At 31.8% G+C, this 7,698-nt stretch overlaps 1 long non-coding RNA gene across 1 annotated transcript; it reads left to right on the forward strand.

The window, feature by feature from the left end:
* The first annotated feature begins 1,747 nt into the window (after window positions 1–1,747).
* Window positions 1,748–7,420, forward strand: LOC134700626 (uncharacterized). Its single transcript, XR_010103948.1, has 3 exons — window positions 1,748–1,991; window positions 4,996–5,196; window positions 7,301–7,420. It is a non-coding gene; the product is annotated as an uncharacterized LOC134700626 (long non-coding RNA).
* The last annotated feature ends 278 nt before the right edge of the window (window positions 7,421–7,698 follow it).

Consider the following 7,698-nt stretch of genomic DNA (forward strand, 5'->3'; position numbering starts at 1 on the left):
TACCAATCATCATGTGAGTTTGGTTAATTGATCTTGAACCATTAGGACTGAGTGGAGATGGCATAATGTGTCGCTGGTGATGATTATAATCACATAGAAGTAAACTTTGCCAAAAAAATTATAAAAATATAAATATACTTAATATTTTTTATTTCGTATGTAATAATTGAAGACGTTTAGAAATATAAAAAATCTTCACATAAATGGGAAATTTTCGATTAAAGTTTAAAATTTCATTTAAAAACGTTTAGAAATATAGATCTTATTCGATGTACAATTATATGTGGCCCGCATGGATTGGAGATCAAATCCCCGTTTAATTATATGGGTTGCCTACTTTCGTCTATTTATATTGCCCATTCTATATAAATCAAGGGTTTGTACAAGCCCTTGCTATAATAAAACGAATCTCGTCGCCAATATCACCATAATAACATAAAGTTCAGATACAATCTTCTCCTAAACAGTTTGCCATCTAACAATTCCAACAGAAATTTTGAGTCGAAACTGAAGTATTAAATTTATGAAAAGAATCACTATTGTTTTTTAGCAGTAGATGTCGAAAATAAAACTGTATATATTCTTTTTTTCAAAACTCCTGAAATAATATAACATTATCTATAGACAGCTTATATATGCAAATCTTTTTGGAAGTATGTGAGCGTATAGTACAATTTGTTTACCCCCCCCCCTTTTCCTTCTATAAAATTTAATTGTAAACGATTTTGTTTTTAGTTTGTGTTTGCTAATTAACTGGGGTTCATGCTGATAAAAAAATATTTGAAGCCGCAAGAAAAATCAATCATTTCCTGAATTAACATACATTTATCTGTAAATAAAGACAATTCGCCTAAAACTTTCTCTCGTATAATTAAACAATTGTAAAATAATTAATTCAACGACTTAAATTTCTGTCTGTTTACTAATACTTGTCTTGTTCAGTTTTTTGTTTATACCCATTGCTCTTCATATATTCGAATGATAATTACTGATCACAAATTTTCCGGATGCTCTTTTATCCTTTTTTTCGTATCGAACTAATATGTTTACAGTTGAACCGAAATACTCTTTTTTAGAGAATTTACAAATTAAATTTTCAACCACAAAATTCAACACTTTAGTTTTTTTTTGCTCTGTTTCGAATCAACAACCTTTGACCCCGTCTCAAACATAGCCAACACCTCGCATGGCGTATTCGCTATGTTGAGGTATTGACAATATACAATCAAATTTATCAAGTAAGTAATTTGGTGTTGAATGCCAGTAGATTAGAATTTGTTAATTGATTAATTAAATTTTACCTGTTAAAGGATCACTGTCTAGCTGTCAATTTCATGTTCATTTATTTTAATCGAATTCACATAACGTGAAGTGTTGAGTTGTTTATTTAATTTTCACGCACACATAAAACCATTATTTCATGAAACTGCATGAAAAATTGACTTATCGCACAATACCAGAACTAAAAAAAATAACCACCGAAAGTCCACATAAGAGATGTGAATTAACAGAATAGAGAATAACGGACAAAGAAAAAAAGGAATACATAATAGTGAAAGAAAGAGACTAATAGAAAAGTGTAATAATGCCTAAATGGGAAAAAAAGTGTAAGTTATTAAAAATATAGCTAAAAAAAGAAGACAGATAAAGAAGTAAAGAAGACCCCCTCCCCCACACCAATCCCGAGACGATCCTTACTTCAACGGTTATTTGATACTGCCGAGTTGTTTTGAGACACACGTATAAGTAGTCAGCCTGTACCACGTAGAAAGCCTCTTGCATCAATTTGAGGATTACCGATCATCACTGATCATTACCCAAGGTTAATATTTTACGGCGGCTCATTTTATTTTGGCTTAAAAATAAACACAATTGACCAGTTTCTTTCCCCTGCATTCTTGATCGCACATGTAAATAGCACGTTGGTCTCAAATAAGACAGTGATACAATGCAACACTTGCCGTCAGTATTTGAAAATATTGATCAAGAAGGTATAGAAAATTAATGCACGCACACTATTATCCACCAAAGGCCTAAATCGGGGCTGATAAGGAGTTCAGGGCCCCCTTTTTTGTGGGAAAAATTGGTTGTTTATATTGGGGGTAAGAAAGAATCACAGGAATCGGAAGTTCTATCAATAAAATTCTGTAAATAATAAGGTCGACTATCAATAGAGCTTCTCTACGTTCTATCAATAAAATTCTGTAAATAATAAGGTCGACTATCAATAGAGCTTCTCTACAAGCTCTATTGATAGTCGACCTTATTATTTACAGAATTTTATTGATAGAACTTCCGATTCCTGTGAAAGAATGGAGGATTTTTAATTACTAAATAACCCAATGGGATTTTATTTTCTAAAACTTTCAAATGAATATATACATGATATAACTTGTAAACTGTAAGAGATAAACTCACGTCATAGTCTACAGAAATGATGCTGGCACAATTAAGAAAAACAAATCACATGAAATATAGGGCGAGTCCCTGGGGGTAATCCATGCCCTTCTGATTTCAGAATATGCTATTATTTTTTAATCGGTCCAGATCTCCACCCCTAAACCATACATATTCTTGAATGGGACGATAAAACAAATCAATTAAAATGAAAGGGAAGTCCCTGGGGGCCACCCCACCCTGTTCAATCTGAGAATGTGCTATTGTCATGTTAACAGTCCAGATCCCCACCCCTATACTATGTATATTCTTTTATTGGACAATAAAACTAATCAAATGAAATTAAAGGGAGGTCCGGGGGGGGGGGTCACCCTACCCCGTTCAATTTAGGAATGTGCTTGTGAGTGACCCAAATCCCCACCCCTTCACCAAATATATTCTTGTAGGGGACAATAAAATAAATGAAATGAAATAAAAGGAAGTCCCGAGGGGGTCACCCAACCCCCTCTTGTTTGAAAACTTGTATACGGTCAAGATCCCCATCCTAAACCATGTTTATTCTTGTGTGGAACAATAAAACATATCAAATGAAATATAGGGAGAGTTCATGGGGGTCAACTCCACCGCCACATGTTTGAAAAACTTTTAAACCATTGAGATCCTCAGTGGTAAGGTTGAACAATTTCTGGATCCCTGATCCCCACCCCTAAACCATATATAATCTTGTATAAGACAGCAAAACAAATCAAATGAATATGGGACCATAGGAATGGCGAGTTATGGAAGCTTTGTTTGGGAGATTTTGTAACAACATCCTGTTACAATTACTTCTTGTTTGAACATAATTTTTATTTTTATTGTGCATGTCTTTCATCTACATATATTTGGATAAATAGACTCATAATCTGTCATATTGCAAGTTGAACCTTCTTCAGTAGGCCTATTCCCATCAGAGACCAAATGATGCACAAGTAAGGTATAGGTAACAATATGAATGCAACTATGAGCAAAATCCATACAAATGGCGGATCCAGGGGGAGGATTCCAGGGTGGAAAGTTCAACTTGGAACCCCCCTTTTTTTAGGACAGTCAATGCATTTGAATGGGAAAATATAGTTGGAACAACAACCCCCCCCTCCCCACCCTTCTGTCTTGGGTTGGGAACCCCCTTTTAAAAATGGCTGGATCCGCCTGGGCATACTATCTAGCTAGCTATAAAGGCTTTAAAATATGAAATAAATCAAACAAGGAAATTAATGGTGTAGATATGGTAGACAACTGTTTTGAATTTTTTTAAAAAGCCTTTAATATTACACATGTCTTTGTTATATTAATCTAAAGATCTGTATACTTTTTGGTGATGATTCAAAATTTCATATTTGAGTTATTGAGTATTTTGTAAAAAAAAAGGGGGGTTACATGTTGTGCCGTATCTCAAAAATTATTTATGATTATTGCTTAAAACTTTACACACTTCCTCATTATATTATATGAAAGATCTTTATACTTTTTGGTGATGATTTAAAACTTTATTTTGGAGTTATTGAGTATTTTGTTAAACAGGGGAGGCTTTTTTTACATGTTGCGTCGTATCTCAAAAAAAAATTATGATTATTGCTTAAAACTTTACACACTTCTTTGTTATATAATTCTAAAGATCTGTATACTTTTTGGTTTTGATTCAAAATTTTATTTTACTGATATTTAGTTTTTTGTAAAAAAAATACAGGGTTGGGGGTTTCACATGTCCCGCCGTGTCTCAAAAATAATATATATTTTTTTTCTTTTTTTTTTCCAACCGACCGACCCGAATTTTTTATGGGAAAAATCTGTAAACCAACAAATTAAAAAACCGTGGCCTAGGTTAACAATGTTAAATTTTGTGTGCATTTATTTTTGCTTACTTTCAATAATCATGATAATAAACAAAATTCAGTGATTGATTATTTTAATTTAAGAAAAATCTGCATACATGTTATAAAATGGGAAGTGGAAACTGGGACTTTTTCAAAGAGACAACAACCCAACCAAAGAGCAGACAACAACCTAACCAAAGAGCAGACAACAACCAAAGGTCACCTATGTGTCTTCAATGCAGTGAGAAAATTTCAGCACTGGTCTTCAGCTCATAAATAAATCAAAAATGAGAATGAGATACAGCTCTCAGTTGCTAATAAAAACCTCACAATAACATAAATAAGTTCTGATTATCAGAATATACAGTATTGCAACATTCTCTCTCAAAATTTACACATGGAGCTGAAAAACTAAAATTAATCATGCTAATTTAATATTAAAGTCCTTGAATTCAATCTTAATATGCATACTCCTGTACAACATTTACAAAGGAATATAAGTATGCAATAGACATATATATGGTCTTCAAAAATTAGAGTATTGATGCTATTAATTTATGACAAGATCTTAAGCAAGTAATAATTTTGGTTTGTTTTAATATTTCGGAGGTTAGTATGACCTTCTTTTTTGTGATGAGGTTTTCGTTTCAAGTTGGAAAAATTGTTTGTACCAACAAAAATAAAAACACAAACATGACAAAGTTAATCTAGAATTATGTTTTTATCATTTTTGTATGTCTAGGTTGTCAGCAAGATGAAAAGAACAAATATGCAGTTAAAAGTCAAAATGTGGATAAGCTTCATGGTTCAAGGTCCTACCTTTGCAGATTTTCATATTTTGCATGAATGAATTTCAAGTTTATATCATGGACGGCAGTGAAAGAAAAAAAATCTTTTCAATTTTCCTGCTACGAAGGATAAATGTAAAGACATCTTGTTTTCGGTAAGTTTTAATTATGTTCTGTTTTTTGGGGGGCTCGCTGGTCTTAACCATTTTTTTTAAATTTAATATAGGATTTCGTTATATTTTTCTATCAAAAAAGAACTTATCTTATACTTAAAATGGGGTCACTGTTCATTTACGCTCACAATCTGCCTTCGATGAGTTAAAAAAGATATTTCAATTTATATGCCCCAAAAAAATGGCATTTTTACACCAAAGGGAGATAACTTGAAGCTTTTTCAATGAGATCTAGAATTTAAAAGTCACCTTGGGCCAACATGAATTGATTTTCATGCCCCACCTACGATAGTAGAGGGGCATTATGTTTTCTGGTCTGTACATCTGTTTGTCCGTCTGTCCGTTCGTTCGTCCATCCGTTCGTCCGTCTGTCCCGCTTCAGGTTAAAGTTTTTGGTCAAGGTAGTTTTTGATGAAGTTGAAGTCCAATCAAACTTAGTACACATGTTCCTTATGATATGATCTTTCTAAATTTTAAACCAAATTAAACTTTTGACCCCAATTTCACGGTCCACTGAACATAGAAAATGAAAGTGCATGTTTCAGGTTAAAGTTTTTGGTCAAGGTAGTTTTTGATGAAGTTGAAGTCCAATCAACTTGAAACTTAGTACACATGTTCCTTATGATATTATCTTTCTAATTTCAATGCCCAATTATATTTTTTATCCAATTTCATGGTCCATTGAACATGGAAAATGAAAGCGTGAGTGGGGCATTCGTGTACTTTGGACACATTCTTGTTTTGAATTATTTTTGTACCATATGATAAAGTAACAAAATTCTACTAAAGGTAACTGATAAAATTTGTAATTATGGTAATGAAAAATAAGTGTTTAATTTTTTTCTGAAAATCTTATATCTGTGAGCCTCCTTAATAGTCATGATAGTGTTTGTGCATTCATCTGTCCAGTCTTTCCTCTAAATTGTAATCTCTTTAAATATTGGTGAGTGTTCGTCATGAATTTCAGTAAGTTACTTGTGGATTTACATGTAAATACTCAAAATTTAGTACTTATATTAATGGGATTTTAGCATGACATCCTGTCAAATGCTCGTTAATCATGTTTATATTCCAGAACATATGAGTATTTGGACTGTACACTTACAGTCTGCCCAATTTTAAGAAGTTGGTCAAGTTTTATATTAGAAACAAACTTACATTACAGATCAATATAACTGAAACCTTTTAATGGATTAATACAAAAAGTTAAATTTGTATTAAGTTTAAATTGAAATAAAAACACATGTTTGGCCCAGCTGGTACTAGACAGTACAAGTATACTCAAATAGTCTGACTGCCATACTGTATGCAAATGGTCGGATTGTAAGAGTATACTTATATGTTCCAGACTGTAAACATACGGTCCAAATACTGATATTGTCTGGAACATTAATATACATGTCTGAAAATTAATATCAACCACATTGGTGTTTGTGAACTTGGTAATAAGTTATTCAATAGATCTGTTATGTTTTGGGATATCAAAAATATCTCATTTTTAATTTTAATAAAGAGGAAGATTATGATGTATGTATAACTGTATATAAAAATGAGACAGCAAGCCAACAACACAAAAAATAAGGATAAAACAATATAAAATTTTTGTAGAAATGTTATAATTTCCAATACTCCAAAGAGTTCTAGTTATTTTTTATTGAAATAAAGTTGAACTGTCAGAACTTTAAAAGCTTCAGGAAATGTTATTTCTTTTGTCTGCGTTTTGTAAAATATATTGCAAATTCTTGTGAATAATGGATGGTATCATAATTGTCTAAAGTTTTAACATTGACCTTTTTATATATAGCTTGGGAAAATACCCAAATGTTATAAAGAAGAACACTTTAATTGATTGTTATATAGTATTAGAATAGGAAGATGTGGTATATTGATAATTTGACAACTCTCCATCAGAGACCAAAGGAAGTAGGCGGTTAGCTACTGATGACCATGATGACACTGGACAACCTTTAACAATCAGTAAAATCCATACCACATAGCTATTTTTATTGAAAATCATATTAACACTTCATGTATGCAAACAATTTTGTATAATCAATAACTTCAATTTTTGTTGGTTCTTTTTCAGAAGGATTGAAATTCATCACCTAGAATAAATGAAGAAAACATAGAAACAAGACCAGAATACATTCAAAGACAATGTTGGATCAGTTATTATTTTCATCAGTCAGTCAATGATTTAGAGTTCTTTAAATACCAAACGATCTTGAAACCACAATGTCAATGTTCTTTGCTGAATGACCAAAAAGTGGACTATACAAACACACAATGCTTGATGATAAGAAACTATTAATGTTTTGTGTGGAGGGATATTGTGAAAAAAAATACATTTACTTAAATAGCTACTAGTATGTTTAGCCTAATAATAGAGTTTTTCACTGATTTCAAATGGTAAATATTTGTGATTCGAAAAAGTATTCTATAATTCATAAATAAACATATATTGATACTTACAATATCTGCTTT

The sequence above is a fragment of the Mytilus trossulus genome, unplaced genomic scaffold, assembly GCF_036588685.1.
Source record: "Mytilus trossulus isolate FHL-02 unplaced genomic scaffold, PNRI_Mtr1.1.1.hap1 h1tg000164l___fragment_2___debris__unscaffolded, whole genome shotgun sequence".
Lineage (NCBI taxonomy): Eukaryota > Metazoa > Mollusca > Bivalvia > Mytilida > Mytilidae > Mytilus > Mytilus trossulus.